The sequence below is a fragment of the Callithrix jacchus genome, chromosome 5, assembly GCF_049354715.1.
Source record: "Callithrix jacchus isolate 240 chromosome 5, calJac240_pri, whole genome shotgun sequence".
Taxonomy (NCBI): Eukaryota; Metazoa; Chordata; class Mammalia; order Primates; family Cebidae; genus Callithrix; species Callithrix jacchus.
The window spans coordinates 135201684-135223756 of record NC_133506.1 but is presented as its reverse complement, the minus strand read 5'-3'; the positions used below and the strand labels follow the sequence as shown (position 1 = coordinate 135223756).

The 22073-nt window shown below is 54.8% G+C and overlaps 1 protein-coding gene and 1 long non-coding RNA gene across 48 annotated transcripts in view; one reads left to right on the top strand and one right to left on the bottom strand.

Annotated features, from left to right (window-relative positions):
• The window catches only part of RBFOX3 (RNA binding fox-1 homolog 3), a 508442-nt gene that overhangs the window by 114359 nt on the left and 372010 nt on the right, over positions 1 to 22073 (top strand). For 33 of the 46 annotated variants that reach the window (XR_008481920.2, XM_035303343.3, XM_078374809.1 and 30 more), the window contains exon 2: positions 13607 to 13749. The exons of the other annotated variants lie outside the window; for them this stretch is intronic. The gene's annotated coding sequence lies outside the window, so the exon portion shown is untranslated. The remainder of the gene's footprint in view (positions 1 to 13606; positions 13750 to 22073) is intronic. 46 annotated transcript variants of the gene reach the window in all.
• On the bottom strand, positions 4303 to 11998 carry LOC118154024 (uncharacterized). Of its 2 annotated transcripts, XR_004743956.3 has the most exons (5): positions 11834 to 11998; positions 11671 to 11735; positions 11225 to 11462; positions 9659 to 9742; positions 4303 to 9259 (listed from the first exon to the last, which is right to left on the bottom strand). It is a non-coding gene; the product is annotated as an uncharacterized LOC118154024 (long non-coding RNA). The 2 variants fall into 2 exon arrangements; XR_004743955.3 differs by lacking the exon at positions 11225 to 11462.

Here is a 22073-nt window from a genome sequence, read left to right as displayed (position 1 = left end):
GCGCAGGCTGGAAGTGTGTGCTGGGCCCAGAGAGAAGGGTGCAGCCCCAGGATGGGAGCAATAAAAAGTCTTCCCGGAGACGCAGCCAGACCATGGGCAGATGGAGGTCTCAGGGCCAGCTGGGGGGTTTTGAGGGGCGGTGGTCATTCCTGCTGCTGTAACGGGATGCCAAGGAATGAGTCCCATCCAGCCTCACTGGTTTTTAGGACCCAGAAGCTAAAATGCCTACTCTGAACTCCGGGAAGCCCTGGTCACCAGTAGCCCTGGTCTCCAGAGGGGGACTCTCGGTCCTCTACTCTGGCTCTCTCCATTTCTCTCCACTTCCCAAAAGTTAGCATCCTATTAAGGCCGTGGTCCCCTCCATGTGTGGTGTAAAGCCAGTCTCGGAAAACATGTCAGCTGTTCCGAATCCAAATCCCATTTACTAGGGGCCATACCGCTGCAGGTTCCCACCTGCCATGCTGCCGCTGCTCAGGCTGTGCGGAGGCTGGGGGAGTGCAGGGTTCCAGCCCGCAGGGGCCTCTGCCTTCACCTCCACCCCATCCACCCCCTGCAACTCCAGCCACCTCTGCACCCCACCCCTGCACCCAGACAGTGGGTGTCCACACCCCTCCCCTGCCCCTGCACACCACCCTGTCATACCCTCCCTCACCTCTCTCCACTTGCACCCCTGTGTCTCTCAACCACCTTTCTGTACCTGTCCCTGTCCCATGCATTCCATTCCCACCTTCCTGCACCCCCAGCCCTGCCCCAGTACCCTTTCCCCCACCTCCCTACTCTTTGTATCCCTCCCCCACCTTCCTGAACCCCATCCCTGCCCCTGTACCTCTTCCCCCACCTTCCTATCCTCTGCACCTCTCCCCCACCTTCCTGCACCCCATCCCTGCCCCCGTACCTCTTCCCCCACCTCCCTACCCTCTGTACCCCTCCCCCACCTTCCTGCCTTCCTGCACCCCATCCCTGCCCCTCTCCCTCACCCCACGTCTCCATACCCTGTTCCCCCTTCCTGCCTCCTTGTGCCCCTGTACCCCACCCCAACCTGGATTGTACACTAGTACCCCTCCTTGTCTCTCTGAAGTCCCCCACACCCCCCAACTCCCTGTATTTCTCTACTTCCCCCCTGGTGTTCCCATCCTCTGCCAGCTGTCCCTCCCATCTACCCTTCAGGAAGCCTACTTCAAGGACTCATTTCCAAGCTGGAGAAAAGCAACAAGTCCCTCTCTTCACCTCTTACCCGACCTGAGCCAGGTAACTCACCTGTGGAGATTCCCCAGAGGGCTGGGAAACTGGATGGGAGGTGAGGAGGGGCTTCGACCCTTAACTGGGCACAGCACTTGGGGAGGCCAGCGTGGGGATGAACCTGAACTGTGGAGAACATGCCACCCTCCACATCCCAGATGGCCACTGTACAGACAGACAGCCACCCTCAGAGACGGAGCAGACTGGGGCAGTTCCAAGCCCTCCTCAGGGCCTGCCCAGCTCCCTGTTCAGAGGAACATTATTAACCTCCAGCTCTGCATGGCCTGTGTGAATCCTCTTGTGCCTCTGCTGGGTGTGGCTGTCTCAGGCTGTGGCCCTGGCCCAGATACTGGTGTTGGTGACCGTGCCAGTAGCCACAGATGCTGCCCCGCCGGCAGGGTTGGGTTCAGTCCTCGGTGGGCCTCACTTCCAGCCTGGGTCCTGCCGCCTAAGCCCTCAGTTGGGCAGGCCCTCTGGCCTCCTTGCCTGGGCATGGGAGGGTTTATGTCTCCAAGCTGTTTCTCTGCTCCACGCCTCCCTCTCCTTCAAGCCTCTGTTGTTACCTCCTTCGAAAGCCGCTCATTCCCCGGTCCATGCCACCCCTCCCTGTGTCCACGGAGCTCTGTGTGGCTTCTCTGCAGTGTATTGTAATTACCGGTTGAAATCATGGCAACGTGGACTTAGGCTCCGGCCCAGGCCCAGGTGCTTTGCTGGTGAGGAACCAAAGAGGATGCTCTACCAGCCTGTGCGGTGGGAGCAGTCCTGCTTACAGGCAGGCTGTGGAAGTGTAGAGAGGTTTTTCAACTTGCCCAGGGCCTCACGGCTTGGGCAGGCAGCGGGGAGGGGACAGTCAGCCTTCAGGCTGCACCCCTTCCACTGCATCTTCTCCCACCCTGTGTGGCTGCCAGCTTCCCCATCAAGACCCTGAACTGCTGAGGAAATGGGCCCCAGCGCCTAGGCTGCCAGTGTTTGTTGGATATGTTAAGTAAATACGGTGGCCTCTTGGACATCCTACAGACTGTCTCATTTTAATTAATATTTATTTATGTATGAGATATGAGATGGGGTCTTGCCATGTGGCCCAGGCTGGCCACAGACTCCTCCGCTTAAGTGATCCTCCTGCCTCAGCTTCCTAAGTAGCTGGGATTGCAGGCATGCACCACCGTGTCCAGCTTCCCCACTTTTAGAATGATGGGAGAGCTAGTCTGGGTCACCTTCAGAGTCTCCTGTCCTTCCCCATTTCCTCCCGCAGCCCAGCTGTGTTTTCCTCTAGAGCCAAGGAGCCCTACTGCTGAGGCGGGTGTGTGGGGGAGAGAAAGGGTTTTTCCACCAACTGAACTGGGCCTCCAGGTGAACCTCAGGGTTTTCATCTTTCTTTCTTTCCATCCATTTATCTAACAAATACTGAGAACCTAGGATTCATCAGGCATTTGGTTTATGGTATCGAACAGGATGGATATTTCCTGGCCTTCATAGACCATGACTGAGTAAGGAAGCAAATGAAGACATAATTACAACTCGCAGCAAATGCCAGGCAGTCATGACAGAAAGTGGCCGGGAACTGGGGCTGGGGGCTCCTTTAGCTTGGGTGGTCAGGGAAGGCCTCTCATTGAAGGTTGAAGACCCCAGGGGTGGGGTCTGGGAGATGCAATGGGGCCAGCAGCCAGGCAGGGAGGTGGCAGGTGAGGATTTCTGGATGAGACAGGGTAGGGGGAGAACTTGGTCCCTGGGAAGCCGGGATCCAGCAGGACCTCTGTAGCATCTGACGCTCTCCTGGAAATGCTCTTGAGACGGTTTGGATGTGTGTCCTTTCCAACTCTCAGGTTGAAATCATTTGCCAGTGTCGGAGGTGGGGCCTGGTGGAAGGTGACTGGATCCTGGGGGTGGATCCTCACGGGTGGTTTGGCACCATCCCCTTGGTGATGAGTGAGCTGTCGCTCAGTTCATGTGAGAGCTGATTGTTTAAAAGAGGGTTGTGTCTCCCCCATCTCCCCTCTCTCTTGTTCCCCACTGTTGCCCTGTAATGCACCTGCACCCCCACCCCCCCCTTCTGCCATGAGTGGAAGCTTACTGAGACCTCACCAGGAACAGATGCCAACGCTGTGCTTCCTGTATAGCCTGCACAACGGGAGCCAATTAAACCTCTTTTGTTTATAAATGACCCAGCCTCAGGCATTTCTGTATAGCAACGTAAAAGCAGCCATATAGAACTCTCATCCTTGGGATTTTGTGGTATTTCTCAGCCTTGTCTTCCTTCTTTTGGGGGGCTCCTCCTTATCCCTCCTCATAGGCCTTTGTCTCCCACCACTGCCTCCTGGCGTGTCCCAGTGTGACCCTCACCACCTCTGTGATCTGCTCTCATCCCATCTTCTCATTTGGCGTCTCATCCATGCCTCTGCTCCAGCCATCATTCATATTTTTTTGTAATCCCCATGTTATCTATTGCTGTGTAATAGATCATCCCCAAATTTAATGGCTTTAGACAACAGTCATTTATTAGCTCATGGTTTCTGAGGTTCAGGAATCTGGGAGGGGCTCAGCCAGGTGCCTGGCTCAGCATCCCTTCAAGGTTGCAGGGATGCAGGCATGGGAAGGCTCGACTGGGGCTGGAGGCTCTGCTTCCAAGCTGGTCTCTCTTGTGGCTGCTGGCTATGGTCTCAGTTCCTCTCCAGGTGGGCCTCTTTGTAGGGCTGCCTGAGTGCCTCCATGACAGGGCAGCTGACTTCCTCCAGAGTGAGAGAAAGATGGAGGTATTTTAAGACCTAATTTTGAAATTGGTGAACCTTCACTTCTGCTGAATTCTACTGGCCACACAGACCAGTAATGGTATGACCGGAGGTGGAAGGGGGGAATGACAATTCCAGGCACCAGGAGGTGAAGACACAGGGGCTGTCTTGAAGCCCGTCTGCCACAGTCCCCAGTGCGGACAGGATTCTCTCCAGCTTGGATGCTGGTACCACCCCCGACCAGCCACCTTCCCAGCCATCCCAGGGGCTCTTCAAACTCAGCATGTCCAGTGTGAGCTCAGCCCTATCAGCCTTGAAACATCATATTATGCCATTTTCTGTTTGTTTGTTTTTGAGGCAGAGTCTTGCTCTGTCATCTGTGTTGGAGTGCAGTGGCGTGATCTTGGCTCACTACAACCTCTGCCTCTTGGGTTCATGCAATTCTCCTGCCTCAGCCTCCCGAGTAGCTAGGATTACAGGTGTGTGGCACTACACTCGGCTAATTTTTTGTAGTGTTTTAGTAGAGACGGTGTTTCACCATGTTGGCCAGGCTGGTCTCGAACTCTGGTCCTCAAGTGATCTACCTGCCTTGGCCTCCCAAAGTGCTGAGATTACAGGCGTGAGCCACCACACGCAGCCTTGTGCCATTTTTAACATAGGAAAAGGTGTAAGGAATAGCAGAGTGGGCTGCAGGTAGTGGTGCAATGAAGGACACCCTCGCCAAGCTGAAGGCTCCTGTACTGTAACTTCTCTGATACCACAGTCTCCCAAGGCCACCTTCTTCTTCCTCACCTTATCACAAACTGACCCCCTATTTATGCTGTTGGACGAACCCGAAACCTGGGAGGTGGCTTTCTCATCTCCCGTGTGGGTGGGACTGGTCACCGAGGCCTGGTGTTCACAGTCACACGATGGGATCACCTGTGCTGCCTCCCCAATAAGGTTCCTGCCTTGGTTTTTCCCCTCTACTCGGCCCACACCGGCACCAGAGCATGCTTCTTAACACCCAAATCTGCATCGTCCGCTGCTTAAAATTCCTCAAACGGCTTTTTAAAGTCCTTGGCATGGTGTTCAAGGTACTTCCCGATCTGGTTCCTTACATGTCTGGCCTCATCTCCTGGTACCCCCAGTCCCAAACTTCCTCTATTATTTGTATTCCCTAGATGACATGTCCCCTACCTCTTCCGTCCAAGGCTCTGCACCTGCCCTCCTCTCTCCTCCCTTCCCCTCCCCTCTCCTCTGTGATTCACTCCAGGGTCAGTCACCCACCCTAGGAAGCCAGAACCCCCTCCCCTGGGTGCAGTACCTCTGCTTAGGTTCCCAGACCCCCACCACCCATGTCTCTCTATCGGCGCCTCACTCGTTCGTGCACTCACTCAGGGATGTTTACTTAGCACCTGGGCTGTTCCAGGCACCGTTCTCAAGGCCTCTGCTGCGGCGCTGAGAAAAATCAGGCCCCGACCTTCTAGAGCTTGCCATCTCGTAGGAGGCCGTACCCCCCCTCTCCTGAGGAACAGGTTTACCTGCTCAGGTAACAGGGGCACCTGGTGTTCCCATGCAGGAGGGACTCATGGATGTTCAGCACATGAATGGTGCTCTCTGAAAGGGCCAGAACCTGGAAACTAGATGAGTTGCTTGAAACCCAAGTGGCCTAGCAAGCCAGCCATAGCTGGGCTGAGGATGTGCTTCTATTGTATTTTGGGGAATGTGCCTGGTTTGGTGCCTGGAGTACTCTCTACCACTGGGCTCAGACTCATGGTTCGGGTTCCAGGCCCCTATCCCAAGGAACCCGGGTCAGGCAGTCTCCAGCCTCTCCTCCAGAAACTGTTCTCCCGACCTTGGGGAAAATTGCTTCCCAAATTACAGCCCTCCACTATGCAAGCTTTAAACACAGCACCGAGGACACATAAATTACAGAAGGCCCTTCCCTTTCCCGTTGGATACGTTGAATAATGTAACATTTCAACAATACCAAAAGGTACACTGTATTATTAAAACACACTGGTATTAAAAAAGAAGTGCTGCTACAGTAAAATTGTCACCGACTCCCACCAGATGCCAGAAGAATGAAACCCAAATTATGTTCGCCGGAGACAGGATTCAGAAGGCATGAGGGGAGCCAGGAACGGCTGGTTTCACAAGAGTGGTTTAAAAACGGGTGGAGGAGGTTCATTTATTCCGAGCACTGAATATTCCCTATAACCGTTTCTGCTAAAATGAGGTGCTCCATCCATGTTGGTTTCGTCTTGGTTAAAAAAAGAGCAAGTTTTGCTGTCTTAGTTCAAGGCCCATTTTAAACTCTGATTGAGGTTTGGAGCTTGTGTTTGCAGGGTGCAGAGGCTGAGGAGGAATTGGGGTGATGAGAAACGGAAGAGAAGAGCCAGCAGCCCTGAAAGGTATCACGAGAGGGATTAACCAAAAAAGATGGTAGAAGTGGGGCCACTGGCACCCAGGGAGAAGCTAGCTTAAGAAAAGGTGGAACAAGAGCAGTGCCTTACGGACCTGCACCCTGGGCAGGCTCCAGAGGGCTGCATGCCCGAGGAAGTGCTGCAGGTGGCAGGGTGTGCAGCTCCAGTGCATTTGGAGAATTCCATTCCTTTGAAAAATGAATGTTGGACCAGGTACAGTGCCTCACACCTGTAATCCCAGCACTCTGGGGGCTACAGTGGGCTGATGGCTTGAGCTCAGGAGCTCGAGACCAGCTTGGGCAACGTGATGAAACCCCATCTCACAAAAAATACAAAAATTAGGCATGGTGGTGCACACCTCTAGTCCCAGCTACTTGGGGGACTGAGGCAGGAGGATTGCTTGAGCCTGGGTGGTGGAGGCTGCAGTGAGCCGTGTTTGCATCACTGCACTCCAGCCTGGGTGGCAGAGTGAGACCCTGACTCAAAAAATAAAGAATGTTGAATCCTTAGCACTACTCTGATTCTTTTTCCTAACTTTCTTCCAGGCAGGACTAGAAGGCTAAAACATTCCCCTTTCTGCAATAAAATGAACCAGCATAGGTGCAGTTTGGGGAGAAAAGCCCAATTCTAAAATGTGCAAGTTCAGTCCTCTGAGATTTTGCAGATGCCATTTTCTGAGTCCCTCCAGGAAGCCAAATAAGAATGTCGGCACCTTTCTGGTGATATCGATATCCTCATTAACAAAAAAAGATGAGCAAAATGCAATAAAAACCCAGACTTGATTTTGGATGAGATGATGTTAGGGCCCTTCCTTTGGAGCTCCTGGTTTCAGAGTCCCCTATGCTATGTCCCTAAATGGCTCCTTCACAAGCCCATGTCTGATCACCACAAGGGGGCCTGTGGTTCTGGTGGCCTTCAGAGGTCACTGGACTCCTTGGAGTATTCCGAGAAAGTGCAGCTGTGATTTAGTGCAAAGCCCTTTGTGTCTTCTTTCTGTGTGTCTTGTGCAGGGGGCAAGGAAGGTGACATCCCAGGCACTTTGGGCAGGGATGGGTTTGCTGCCGCACCTTGTTGAATGCCTAGCACCTGGGCCTGCATCTGGCGCACAGTGGGCGCTTCCTGTGAGTTGATGGGAAAGGCTCAGGGATAGTCAGCATGTCCAGGTCACACAGTGATGGGCTGGGGGAGAACCCAGGGCTATGGGTCCTGCTCCAAGCTTTTCCCTTGCCATCACCTGAAATGTTCTAAGGCACGCCAGGCTGTTGCAGAGAATGGAGTGTAGGATGCCCTGAGCAGAGAAACAGCCTCAGAATTCAAGTCTTGCACGGGCGGGGCCGCATTTGCCCAGAGAGGGGCCATCATCTCATTCCCCCATGTGCTTTTTGTCGGCTGACCCGGGGAGAGGGGAGTGAGACTGGGAAGCTCCACCTCAACTCACGGGCCACTTCTGCCTCTCTGTGGTGCCTCATCTTGAATACCATAAATGAAGCCACGTCCTCAGATGACCCTTAATTTATAAAGGACTAGAGATGTCCCCAGCCTGTCCTTGCATCCTGAAGTCTAAGTGTGCCCTTCTATTTGGAGATCTGGGAAAAAGCAATCCAGGATGTATGCTTGGCTGTGGGTGTCCTCTCTTCATGGAGGCTGAGTGTTAGGGTCTCAGGATGCCTGGGCTCTTAGGTGGGCTCCGTCTGTTTGCTTTGCCATGCAGAATGAGAAGGTCATTCCACCTCACCCCCACCTCTGGGAGCCTGGGACCATCCCATGGTCAGATGCAAAGCAGTGACAACTTCCTCTTGATCTCACTTGGCGTTCAGGTCACCTAGGAATTTGCATCAGAAGCATTCCCCAGCCCACACCACTCACCCAGATTGCCTGCCTTCTTTGCAGCATTCATTTCACCAGAACTGCTGAGCACCTGGAGTGTGCTGGCACTGTCCGGGCACTGGGGCATGATGGCGAGCAAACACTGACAGGGCTGAGGACGACGATGAGGATGGTGATTCGGCCAGGCTCTCCCCTCCCCCATCTCAGCACATTCTTTTCTAGCTGTGCTTGTCCCTTGCTTCTGGCCCCCACGGCCTCAGCAGCATCTTGGTCAACACAAGCCCACACTTCTGACCAAAGGCAACTCGTGAGTCCAAGGTCATCATGGCTAGCCGGGGCAGGTCATCTGACTCCTGCCTTCTCTGCCCTTCCAGGGCCTGCCGTCCTAGCCTCCTCTCGCCTGGCCAGCACGTCTCTTTTGAGCTATCTGCCTGTGGCTTCTGCTCTAGCTACCTCATGTGCCTCATCCACACCTCTGCCACAGCCCTCCCCAACCCTCCCCTGTCCAGGCCGGGTGAACGCACCTGGTCCCCAGGGGCCTTCCTCCCTTCTCTTCCCTCCCTCGGTCTCTCTCACACCTTCCCCTACCTCCGTCTCCCTTTGTGTGTCTGTAGTTTGGGAGGCCGAGGCGGGTGGATCACCTGAGGTCAGGAATTCGAGACCAGCCTAGCCAACATGGGAAACCCCATCTCTACCAAAAAATAAAAAAATTAGCCAGGCGTGGTGGTGGATGCCTATAATCCCAGCTACTTGGGAGGCTGAGACGGGGAATTGCTTGAACCCAGAAGGCGGAGGTTGCAATGAGCCCAGATCACGCCATTGCACTCTAGCCTGGGCAGCAGAGTGAGACTGTCTCAAAAAAAAAAATGACACTTTATAGAAGTCTAGATGTTTATTTTTCCGTCTTCTCTTTCCAGTGACGAGAATCTGAGAGGAGTCCTTTGGGAGGCAGAGCACCAGGGGCTGCCTGAGCCTTGTTCAGACTTGGGAGCAGTGCCGGCTGGCTCCACAGCAGGCTGGAGCTGCCAGTCTGAGAACAGGGAACAGGAAACTGGCCAGCTGCAGATGGGGGTGCGGGGGTCTTAAAATCCTTCTCTGGGACTGAGGCCTTCCTCCAAGCCCCAGAGACAGCCCACACCCCAGGTAGTACCCTCCTCACACTTCCCAGTTCTTCCGGGGGTCCTGCTACCCATGGCCAGCCTTCTGGGGGTGCTTAAGCCTCTCCCTGGACTCCTATATTATTTGGTGTCCCTGTCATTATAGCAAGAGGATCAGGTCCTGAAGAAGCAAAGCAGGTGGTGGGTAGGGTTGGGGATGGCCTGTCTGTGCTCATGTGCATATGTGAGAATGTGTGCACATGTGAGAGTGTGTGTAGGGGACAGGATGGGGTCTCGGAATTCCCCACCTGACCTTCCAGGAGAGGGAGAGGTAAGAGGGAGTTGAGGAGGCCGCAGAGACCTTTCCCTGTGCAGGTCAACAGTGGAGCGTCCCTGTGGCTCTGCTGCGCTCTGAGTGCTGCGCTCAGCGTGCTGCGCTCAGCTCCTGGTGAGGGGCAACAAACACGGCTTAGAGAGTGAGGAGGAATGAGCTGCTCAATCCTGAGACAGGCTGGACCCTTTTGTCCCAGCAAGTGGGGGAATGGCAGGTTGTGGCCTGGACCAGGCCTCCCCCTCCCTGGTCCCTGCCCCGCCCCTGCCCCTGGGCTGCGTGCCCTGAGAAGCCACCTGCAGCTCCCCACTGCAGCACCGGACTCTGCTCCCACCCCTGCCGGGCTGGGGGCCTCAAGAGACTTCTAGGGGACTTGGTCACTGGACCTTTTGCCTCCCACCACGATTCTGCTCCTTCTGGCAGCTGCGAGCCTAAGGGCGAGCCCTGAGGTCCCCTAAACCCCGAGGCACCAATGGGTGGGGGCTGGGGCACAGGGGTGCATGTGGAGGGAGCCATAGGCCAGTGTTCTGTGGGTGATGGATGGTGTTTCCCACTGCGGAGTGGGAAAAACATGCCATTACAACTGGGGACAAGCTGTTAAGTTATCTCCCACTCAGCTCAGGTCGAGGAAAACCAAACCAGTCTGGGCCTGTCGGTGGGGCTGGGACACAGCGCCTTTGTGGAGCCAGTGGTGCGGGAGGGGTGCAGGGCGTACAGGCCTCCTCTCTGGCCCCAGGACTGGGCCTGTGGGGGGTTGGGGAGGGTTGCAGCAGAGCTCCTGGGGACGCGCCAACCACAACGCCAAAGAGGCTTCAGCCCAGGCAGAGGCAGCTACACTGGGGTGGTGCCCGCCCCCCTGACTCCAGGCCTGTGGATCGCTCCCGTCTCCGTCCTCTAAGCAAGAGGCTGCAGGTGGGGCTGGGCATGGCCAGTTAAAATGAAATAACTTCTCCCACAATCTTGGCTTGCAAGGTGCAGTGGAGAGGTGTGTGGGTGCCGGGACACCCCCCTTTAGCTCAGCCTCTGGAGGGAAGTGAAGGCATTTGCCCCTGGAGAAGGTGGCCTGCGTTTCAGGCATGACACTTAAAGATCTCTGTGCTGGGGAGGGGAGTGGTGGGGTTGGGGCTTCTCTTGTGTTCCTTCCTGATGTCTTCCCCCCATCTTTGCTCCCTCTAATTCCTCCCCATCTCCTTCAAGGATTTAGGCTCCCTGGCCCTGGACCAGCTGCCAGGCTGGGTGGCATCGGTGTCCATGTGGCCCTGGGGAATGACTCAGGATCCCCAGGGATGGTATCTGTTTCCATTCCTTCTTGTGGGGTCACCCCTGCCAGGGCTGATCTGGGGGGGGCAGCTCCGTCTACCTAGAAGTCTACCTAGAAGGCAAGAGCACTGACAAGCCAGGAAAGGTGATGCCTGGCAAACAGCCCTCCCTCCCCAGGCACTCCTCCCACCCAGGTCCTGGGCCGCCTCTGCTTTGGGAGTGTGGGATAGAGGAGGGGCAGGAGTCTCCCTGGACCACCTGCCTCTATGCTGGCTCTGGGAGCCCTGTCTGGGGAGGAGGCCACATTGAGAGTTAAAGCAGATGCTTCGGCATCACCTCCAGGGCCAGAAGGGCATCCTGTTTTCTCCCTGGAGCCCCATGGGGACCAGGGGAGACTGGAAGGCTTTCGGAAGCTTCTGCTCCTCCAGTCGTTGGAGCAGCTGGAAGCCGGGGCTATGTGAGGGTGTGGACGCCAGGCTCGGAGGGGGCTAGGCTGCAGAGCTTTCGTCCGCTCCAGACTTCCTTGCCCAGGGCCTGGCACAGTGTGAGTCCCAGCCCTTGCCTTGTGCTCCTGCTGAGAGTCAAGCACTGAGGTCACAGAGAAGCCTGCTGCCTGCTTTCCCTCCCCACCAGTCAGCACCCCTTCGTGCGACCCCTTCCCACCCAACCTGGGCTGCCTGCTACCTCCACCTGAGTCTACTGCCCAGGTCCCCTGCACCCAGGCCTTCTTCCAACCACCTCCATGGCTGCATTTCATCCATGGAGTCGTTCATATTACTTACACTTTTGCCACTGCACAGTGGCTCCCACGTCCAGCAGTGGGCAGCGGGCTTGGCACCGATGGTTGCTGAAAAGGCAGTTGTCCCCAGGTATTTCTCTGTGGTGGGGGCAATTCAGGGACACACAGCCCAGCCACTCCCTGGCCACCCCATCTCATGACTCTACCTCAGCAACTGTCTCTTGGGCTGATCAGAGTGGATCTCCTCCACCGTTTCTGTGTCCTGTCTGGCCGATGGCACACACACAATTTGGGCTGGAGTAAATTAAGCAAGCAGAAGACTTCCCAGACTCGAGTGCCTCCTGCCCCCTGCCAGCCCCCACCAACTACACAAACGGAATCCTCTGGCCCCCTCTGTTTCCTGGGAATTCCTGCTCTCCATTGTGATGGTGGGATGCAATTCTAAATAAACTCAGAAGTATTAATGGGGGAGTAACTTTTGTGGGCTCATTCGTTCATTCATTTATTTATTCACAAAAATATGGAGTGAACCCCAGCTATGTGCCAGGCACATCTTGGGCATGGGAGATTCGGCACTAAATCTAGCAGATGTGAGTGCCTGCCCTCATGGAGACTGCATTCCACTGGAGGCGAGGCGGGACGGGATCCCAGCACATCCACCCAAAATCAAATGTGCTGAGTCCCCAGGAGGAGATTCATGGGGAAAAGGAGAAGGGAATGCCACAGGGATGGTGGTTATTTTGATGGGGTGTTCTATTCCTGGATGGCCTTGGAAAGGTGCTTTATGTACACAGCACTGAGGCAGGGAGGGAGGGAAGGCGTGAAACCTGCAATTGTGCAGGAAAGAGCATTCCGTGCAGTGGACGTGCAAAGTCGTGGTTCAGGGGTGGGGTGGGGTGGGGTAGGCATGTGCCTACATGGAGGGATGGCCAGGAAGCCAGTGGGGCTGCAGGGAAGAGAGGGAGTTAGCCAGGAGAGAGGGCCAGACTGTCAAGAGCCCTGCAGGCAAAGGAAGGTTGACCAGGAAGCTATCTATAAACACATGGGCCCCATGTCAGAACTTGCATCTTATTTTCTTTCTTTCTTTTCTTCCCCCTGCTCCCCCTGAGATGGAGTCTTGCTCTGTGTCCCAGGCTGGAGTGCAGTGGCACAATCTCAGTTCACTGTAACCTCTGCCTCCTGGGTTCAAGAGATTCTCCTGCCTCAGCTTCCCAAGTAGCTGGGATTACAGGTGCCTGCCACCATACCCAGGTAACTTTCGTATTTTTAGTAGAGACGAGGTTTCACCATGTTGGCCAGGCTGGTCTTGAACTCCTGACCTTGTGATCCATCTGCCTCGGCCTCCCAAAGTGCTGGGATTACAGGCGTGAGCCACCGCGCCCAGTCACATCTTATTTTCTTAGGAAGTCCACCAAATCATATAAGCCAGATTCACCTGGCTTGCAGGCCACTGAAGCAACTTTAAGCATTTCTTCCAAATGACACAGGACACCAGGGGAAGGTTGTGTCGCCAGATCAGGATAGTGACATTATCTGATGAATATTTTTAAGAGAGAGGGACATAGTAGCTGGGGGAGGGGAGACAGTGGTGGGTCCTGGAATCTCGGCTGGATGGGGAGGAAGCAAGAGCAGGCAGTGGTGGGAGAGGCAATGGGGTGGGGCCAGCATGGTGGAGAGGAAGAGTGGCTGGGGTTAGGGGACCAGTGGCAGTGGGCTAGGAGAGGGGCAGACCGGGGATGACTGTGCCGTGGCTGGTTGGCAATAGGGTCCTAATGATGTGTTTTCTACAAGGTTCCTTTTACTCCCCTGGGACATACAAAGCAAGGTGCCCTTTGGAGGGCACCGATCCCTGGTGGTAAACAGTTGGCTTTGAAGCTGCACCCTCCCTTGTTTATTAACACCAAATGTTTGTTTTAGATCAAAAGGAAGATGTTTCCTTCAAAGGCAACTTTTTTTACTTGCTTCTTTTCCTTCTGCAGGTTGAAATTCTGTCTGTGAGAACCTAACCTTCTTCCTGTGATACCTGTTCTTCCCTGGCAACCCTCCTTGCCAAGGACCATCCAGAAATAGCCCCTCTGGGGCCTCCCTGTACAGCAAAGCAGACGTCTCCTCCCACTACCAGGTAGGGCGGCCCCACGTGTCCACCGTGCCCATCCCCAGAGTTTGCATCTGTGGAGGAAACACGGTCTGATGCCGAGATTTTATTTTACAGAAAGGGTTGTGGGCTGGGGGCATTCTGTGCTGGTCTCCAGTTTTCAGGTCATGGTGTCTGTGGGGTAGGACGGGGAGTGTTGATGGTTGTCCAGGAAGGTATGGGGTAGAGTTTTGAAGGAGTGACCATTCTTACCCTGAAGCCCGTCAGCCTGGCTGCGGGGCAGTCAGTCCTGAAGGAGGGTGGGCGGGGCGTGGGGGTCCGCTGTCTGCTGTTAGCAAAGCTGTCATAGAGGCCAAGGTCGGACCTGACCCTCCCACACAGGGTTCTTACCCTGCTGTCCAGATTGCCCCACAGCCCAGGGCGGGCCCTGAAGCCTTTGCATGGCTCTAGAAGGGATGGCATAATGGCTCCGTTCCCACCCCCAGAGGGTGACTGCAGTTCAGCTCTGACACTCACCGCCGGAGTCAGCATCAGGCTCCACAGGGTTTGAGCAAAGCGCTCTGTAAGACGGCTCTCACTTTGAATGCAAGCTGCCGGGGCCACCTGCACTTGTGACCAATGGCAAATTTGGAGGTTCCCAGGATCCCTCAGTTTCGATAATTTGCTGCAGTGATTCACAGAATTTTACATAAAGCAGTACAGTAAAAACGACAGTTTTGTGATAAAGGATACACACAGGGTGAGGCCGGGCAGCGTGCTGGGCAGGAAGCACCTACCCTTGTTCCTGTGGAGTTAGGATGCGCCACCCTGCGCTTTGCCCCCAACGTCACCAACCAAAACTCCCTGGGTCACGTGACTGAGCTGTCTCCAGCCCCTCTCTGCTCCCTGAGGTGGGGAGTGAAATTTCCAACGCTCTAATCACCTGCACGGCAGGCCTCACACCTGAAGCTTCCTAAGGTTCACTGTGAGCTGCCAGGTCAGCACAATGTCAGGTGTGGTCAGAGGTGGCTTGTTCTGAGTAACAAAAGATGCTCCTATCCCCTGGAAACTCCAGAGGTTTGAGAGATCACCTCCCAGGAACCAGGGACAGACATCAGGTGAATTCCTTCCTAAACTGCCGTGGGGTTCTGTGGGGTTCCGTGGGGTTCTGTGGGGTTTCATGCAGCCCATTCCCTGCTGATAGCCAGCACAGAGCTGGGGGTCAGCCACCCTGAACAGGGAGGACTGGAGCCTGTTGCAGGCAGGCAGGCTTGTGGGATGACCCTTTCTGTGCTGAGCAGATGATGCTGATGAGAACCCTGGGCAAAGAGACCAGAGGCTGGGACACAGGCTGGTCCCTTCAATACCCATTGAAGATGCCCTTTCCAGAGCCCTCAGGATTGGAAATCTCCACCCATGGGCTGTTGCATCTCCAGACATGCACTGCTTCTTTCTCTCTGGTGAGGACCATGGGTGCTCTTCTCTGCCCAGGGCTTCTGGGCATAGCTCATTGATCCAGACTGTCCTGCATTATTCATTCCAGTCTCGAGCCCTGATCTGCTGAGCCCTTTGTTGGGTGCTGGAGACACAGCAGAGACAAGGTCAAGTCTCGGCGCTCATGGTGCTTATATTTTAGCAGGGACACAGAGAATAAATGTATGCCAGGTACTGATGAGGCTGTGAAGATAAGTGCAATGCACTAAGACCACAGGGAATGGTGGGGGCTGTGGCTTGCTCAGGGCAGAAGGGCAGGCCTCAGGTGCTGATGCTGTGCTCTGAGACGGAAGGAAGGGAGGTAGGACCCGGGAGTTCTGAGGGGAGTGCATTCCAGGCAGAGGGAGTGGTCAGTGCCAACGTGCGGAGACAGCGAGGGGAGGGTGTGCTGGAGAAGTAGCCAGAGGGCTGGCATCCCAGGGCCCGGGGGCTGTGCAGGTGGAGGAGGGAGATGATGTGGAGGATCCTCAGCTGGGTGCAAAGACCTTTAGGTTGGAGATGAGGATTTTGGATTTTGTCTTAAGGGTTGTGGGAGCCACTGCAGGGCTCTGAGTGAGGGATTGAATGGCCTGATTTGAGTCCTATGAAGATGTTCCGCCTTCTGTGAGGGGATGAGCGGAAGCTGGGGACGACCGAAAGACCCACTGTCCCACTCTGTCCCCGGGAGCACTGGCTCTGCCATGGACCCAGGAGGAGAGGAGCAGTGGATCTGTGCCCACGTCTGAGATAAGCCCGTCAACAACTCCCTTCCACTGCTGAAACAGCTGTCACCCCATTCCCTAAACCATCAGGGACCCCTCAGGGAACCCAGAAGAGAAGGCCACGTACCCCAGCCTGTACCAGGACAGAGACACAGCAGTGTGACTGTTTAGAGGGCAGGAATCCCACCAAGCTTTCTGGCTCCTTCCACCCTCGGGTCATCAGCCATGAAAGCACAAGACCGGCCCACCCTGAGGGAGTGTCTGGGAAGTCCAGGGCTTGCTGGGGTCACCCCACAAGCTCTTCTGGGCCTGAGCTGCTTCTCCTGGTGCATTCACTGTCTAGCCCCTTGTTGATTCAGGAGGTGCGCTCTGAATTGCAAAGTGAGGAATCTGCATTTGAGAGTCTTCCCTTTCTAGAAGGGTGAGGTCAAGGGGAGAGGGGGAAGCCCCTCTGAGCAAAGAGCAATGCAGTCTGAGGCCTGCGTGTGGCTTTGAGGCTCTGTCTGCCTTTTAGTCACCTTCAGGAGGGTAGGTGGTAGCTGTCCGAAGGAAGAGGGCCAGGTACATGAATCTGAGGTCTGGTGTGCCTGGCTCTGCACCTCTGCAGACACCCTCCTGCCCCACGTGGTGCTGGGTTCTTTTCCCTGTGGCTTGGACATGGGCTTCAGAGAAGGGGCTGCCAAAACCACTCCCCGGCCACCAGAGCTCTGGCACATGGATGCCTTCCGTGGCTCAGAGGAATATCACTAGAGGAAGGGGCTTCCTGAGAGAGGCTTGGACATCCATGATGGAGAAACCTGGGCAGGGAAGAGCCTGCAGCTTCTGTCCAGTGAGCAGGGGTGGGATTTCTGATTCAGTAATGGCCTTGCCAAGGAGGCCTTCGAGCATGGCTCCCCATCACTGCAGGCAAGTGTCCGCTTCAGAGGAGGGTGTAGGGAGGAAGCCACTTCTTCCTGGGACATGGCCTCAGCCTTGCTTCATTTCCTCTGCCTTGGAAAGGGTCCCATCTATTAGATCCCATTTTAAAGCTCATCCCTTTAAATATGGATTCAATTTGGGTTTTACTGTATAGTAAATTCTAAGTCCTTATTAAAAACATGGATGGAATTCATCTGCAAAACGAGATTTGTCTGTCACATGTAGTGTAGTGGCTGGGGCCTGGGGCAGACGGGTCTTTGGGTCCACAGGGAAGAGACGGGCCTGAGCAGAAACTCCAGCGGAGCGTCATCTGCTCCTCGAACCCACACCCTTCCCTTCCTTTCCCCTCCCCCTTGCCTCTCAAAATGGGAGAATCAGCATTTTTCTAAACCACATTGCTGTGCATTGTTGGGGTCACTCAGAGGAGCCAGGGAGTGTGGCCGGTTGTCTCTTCTCCAGATGTTTTTGGGGGCTGGGAGCACCTTCGTTCTGGAGCTGAGAGATTAACAGTCTTCTGCCCTGAAGCAGACAGCGTGGGACGGGAGCGGGGCTGCCGTGCGCCATGGGGCTGAGCGTGAGCCTGTTGTGGTAGCGCAGCTTGCGCTATCAGAACTCATCCATCTACCCCAGCCCCCACCCTGGGGATGGCATCATGTGACTTCCCATAAATCATCTTCAAATGAGTGTTCTTCCTGCACTCATCCATCATGCCTCTCTCTTGTCTGCTTGTTTTTAAAAGCTGTTAAACTGGAATCCATCACAGGGGAGCATGGCACCCTTGAGGGCCAAGCGCAGGCTGCCCGTATCAGCAGTGGGAATGCTCGAGGGACTTTCTGGAGCACAGGCATGGGTGTTGCTTGGCATCGGGGAGAGGGAGATCATGGCTTCATGGAGTTACACCGGAAGCGGATGGGACGTGGCTCCCAGGCCTGCGTGAACGCATCCTGCTGCAGTGAGCCGGTCCTGGGTGCTCCTGGGTGGAACAGGTGGTGCGCAGCTGGGGAATGTGGCTGGGGTCTCTCCCTCCTGCAGGGGCGTCTTATTTCCTTCTTGGATTCAATATTTTAATGTGAAGACTTTAGCTGCAGCCAGTCTTTGGAGGCATGGGTCCTAAACACATCCGTGATTCCTTTTCTGTTGGTAAATGTATTTGGAAAATGTTTAGGAAGGGTGCCAAGCTCAGCCACTGCAGCCCTCATTCTGAGCCTCCTTGATTCTGCTGCCCTCCTTGTTTACCGCCAGAACACACTCTCAGGATGTGCCTGTGAGAAACAGAACACAAGATGAGGCCCAATGCCCCACGCCATTGCTTCTGTTCCTTTCCTCCTCCCCCCGGTTTTTAAAAAATTTTTATCTTTATTGATTGATTGATTGATTGATTGATTGAAATGGAGTCTTGCTGTGTTGTCCAGGCCAGAGTACAGTGGTGTGATCTCTGCTCACTGCAACCTCTATCTCTCGGATTCAAGTGATTCTCCTGCCTCAGCCTCCCAAGTAGCTGGGATTACAGGCATGCACCACCAGCTAATTTTTGTGTTTTTAGTAGAGACGGGGTTTCCCCATGTTGGCCAGGCTGGTCTCAAACTTGTGACCTCAAGTGATCCTCCCGCCTCAGCCTCCCAGGGGTTATAGGGTGAGCCCCTGCGCCCAGCCTTCCTCCTCCTCTTCTTCTTCCTCATCCTTTTGCTATTTCTCCTCTTCCTCCTTTTTCCTCTCCCCTTACTCCTTTCCTTTCTCATTCCTCCTCCTCTTCCTCCTTCTCTGTCTCTGTCTCTCCCTGTCCCTCCCACCCTGTGGAGGAATTGTGTGCATTTCAGGGTTTTCTGCACTCTCTCCCAGGGCCCCAATCCCCCTGCCCCTCACCTCTGCCTGTGCTCTCTATCATCTGGCTCCTTCTCTGTCTCTGTCTCTCCCTGTCCCTCCCATCCTGTGGAGGAATTGTGTGCATTTCAGGGTTTTCTTCACTCTCTCCCAGGGCCCCAATCCCCCTGCCCCTCACCTCTGCCTGTGCTCTCTATCATCTGGCTCCTTCTCTGTCTCTGTCTCTCCCTGTCCCTCCCACCCTGTGGAGGAATTGTGTGCATTTCAGGGTTTTCTGCACTCTCTCCCAGGGCCCCAATCCCCCTGCCCCTCACCTCTGCCTGTGCTCTCTATCATCTGGCTGCCTGTGCTCTCTATCATCTGGCTGCCTGTGCTCTCTATCATCTGGCTCCTTCTCTGCAGTCCTGGTGTCCTGGCAGTCACCACATACTCCTCACAGGGGTCAGGGAAGAGATGAGAAGACACCAGAGAGGGCTTATCCCCCTTCAGGGAGAAATGTGTGGCTGGAATCCTCCACGCCTCCTTAATTAAGGAGCGAGCGTGGGGTTTGCCTCCAAGGACTCTGTCTCCAGGCAGATGTCACAGACCTCAGTGGCATTTGTGATATTTTGTCCCATCTGCTTTTGGCTTCCCTCTATCCTTTTCTTTGCCCTATACTTGTTGGCTGAAGGATAAAACTGCTTTTTGGCATTGGTGTGACATTTTTTAAAACATAGAAGAATGGGCCAATATTTTTGCTTGATGACTTTTGAGCTTAGAGAGTGAGCAGCGGAGGAGGCTGAGCGGGTCGCTGAGGGCGCTGTCAGCGGGTTCCCCAGGACACCACTCCCAATTAGAGCCCATTAGTCACTCCTCGTGTTAAAGCGTTAAGAACAATTAAGGGTGAGAAGAGCTTCCAGATGTAGTGCCAGCACTGGAGTGCAAGGGAGGGTCCTGCCGCGGCTCCCCAGAGAGAAAGAATCCAAGGAGAGGAGCCAGCAGGGCCTGGCCCACAGGGTGTCAGTGGCCCCTGGAGCCCAGGGTGCCAGGTGCAGCCCCTGGGACAGTGAGCCTGGCCAGTGGGGCTCAAAATTCAGATCACCTGTGTCAGTGTCCTGTGACCGCCATCACACCACACCACGGACAGGAGGCTTCACAAAATGGATCTTTGTGCTTGCAAAGTCCTGGAGGCCAGGATCCAAAGTCAGCAAGGCAGTGGGGCTGGTTCTCAGGGAGAAGCCATCCCGGCACACCGAGGCCTGTCTCCCGGCTCTGGGGACCACTGGCCATCCTCTGGGGGCCTTGGCTTATAGACGCACTGTGAGTCCAGTCTCTGCCTCCATCATGGCGAGGCATGCCCCCAACCCTGTGCCTGTCTGCTGTGTGTCATGCGTGACCTTCCTGTGTGTGCATTTTTGTGTGGTGTATACGTGTGCATGCATGTGTGTATGTGGGTGCATGCATGCATGTGTGCATACATGAGTGTGTATATGTGTGCATATATGCATGTATGTGGATGCATGCATGTATGTGCGTACATGTGTGTGCATGTATGTGCACATGTGGGTGAATGCATGACTCCATGGATGGCACATGTGTGCATGCATGTGGGGTGTGTGTGCATACATTGGTGTGTATGTGTACATGCATGTGTGTGCATACATGGGTGTGTATGTGTACATGCATGTGTGTGCATACATGGGTGTGTACATGCAGGTGTGTATGTGGGTGCATGCATGCATGCATTTGCGTGGGCGTGTGTATTCTCGTTTTCCTCACCTTCTAAGGACACCCATCACTGGATTAGGGCCACCTCCTAACTTGATCACAGCAGCAAATACCTTATTTCCAACTAAAGCCACAGTCCCAGGTCCTGGGGGTTAGGGCTGGAACATGTCTTGGGTGGTCATGATTCTACCTACTGTATCTTTCAAGGCTGCCAAGGAGGAAGGAGAACCCAGGTGCTATCACCCTACAGCCCACAACTCAGCCCACAACTCATCCTACGGTGTCCCCGGCCCTCACAGCCCTGATCTCACCCAGATACTGAGAGACTCTGGAAAAGAACAATCCCTTGGCCAATTTTAAGACAATGATAAGAAGGTGTACAGGCCAAGCAGTAAAACCAATGCCAGAATGACTGGAGCTGTAAGAGGAGACATCAGAAGAGCCCCAGGCCCCTAGGTCAGAAGGCCATTCACAGACCCAGAGGAGAGGGAGGTGCCTGGTGCAATGGGCTGAGATCCTTCTCAGTCCCCACCCACTTCCCACCTCCCACTGCCGAGATCGGACTTGAGAACTAACTAAGAATTAAACAGCCAGACCCCAAATCTCAACCTAAAAATAAACAGTTCGTGCTGCAAGTTTTGGGCACACACTTTTGTCACAGGAGAGAAACGGGAGTCTCGCTGTGCCCGTTGGAGAGGGAGGCATTGGAGAGCCGGGCCAGGGAAGGGGAGCCATGGGGTCTCTCCGGGGGGCTCTCGAGGTGCAGAAGGAATATATTGGAAGGAAGGGTCGGAGTCAGGCCAGCGAAGCAGAGGGAAAAAGAGACCTCTGGGGAGAGAGATGTGGACACATTTTGGGGGGGCAGGGGTGCTGAAGTTAGTGACACAGGGCTCTGGCGGCGAGGCAGGCCAGTGGGCGTGCAGCAGGGACCGAGCCAGGAGGTGATGGTGGAGGTGAGAGTCCAGGGCTAGGGGAGACCCGTGAGGATTCTAGGAAAAGGAACTAATGGCACAGGGGGACAAGGGGAAATCTAGGCAGAAATAGATCCTGAGCTTGCGCTGCACTGAAGTTCGCAGGTGCAAAAGTCAAATGTGAGTGAGGTGACCTGCATGGATTTCGCCCCTGGTCTTCCCTCCGCGTGCATGGCCTACCCTCCTTTGCGATGCTGAGTTCCTGTTGATAAGGGCCGTGTCTTCAGTGAGAGCAAATAAATGACTGTCACCATCCATGGAGAGTAAGGAGGGTTACTCCAGGATGGCATGTTGACACGTGTGCACGCGTGATCCAAACAGGCCCCATCACGCAGCAGTAACTGCAGTCATGGAGACGTTCTGGGCGGAGAAACATGGGAACATTCCACGCGGATCTCTACAAATCCATTCATTTTAGGTTCAAAATGGGTTATTATCAAGGAGCCGAGTCAACGGCACCTAAGCGCCTGAGTGGGTCTTGCTGGCTCACTCTTAGATGGAACCTGGGCTGAGTCCTCTCAAAGTGATTCCAGAGTTTCTTCATTTTCTTTTTCTGCCCCGACATGTACATTCCTCGGAGGGGGTTGCCAGTGAATTCCATGGCAAAGTGAAGGGGCGAACGAGGACTTGTGTAAACTGGGAGAAAATTATTCTTTTTTTTTTTTTTTTTGAGATGGAGTTTCGCTCTTGTAACCCAGGCTGGAGTGCAATGGCGCGATCTCGGCTCACTGCAACCTCTGCCTCCTGGGTTCAGGCAATT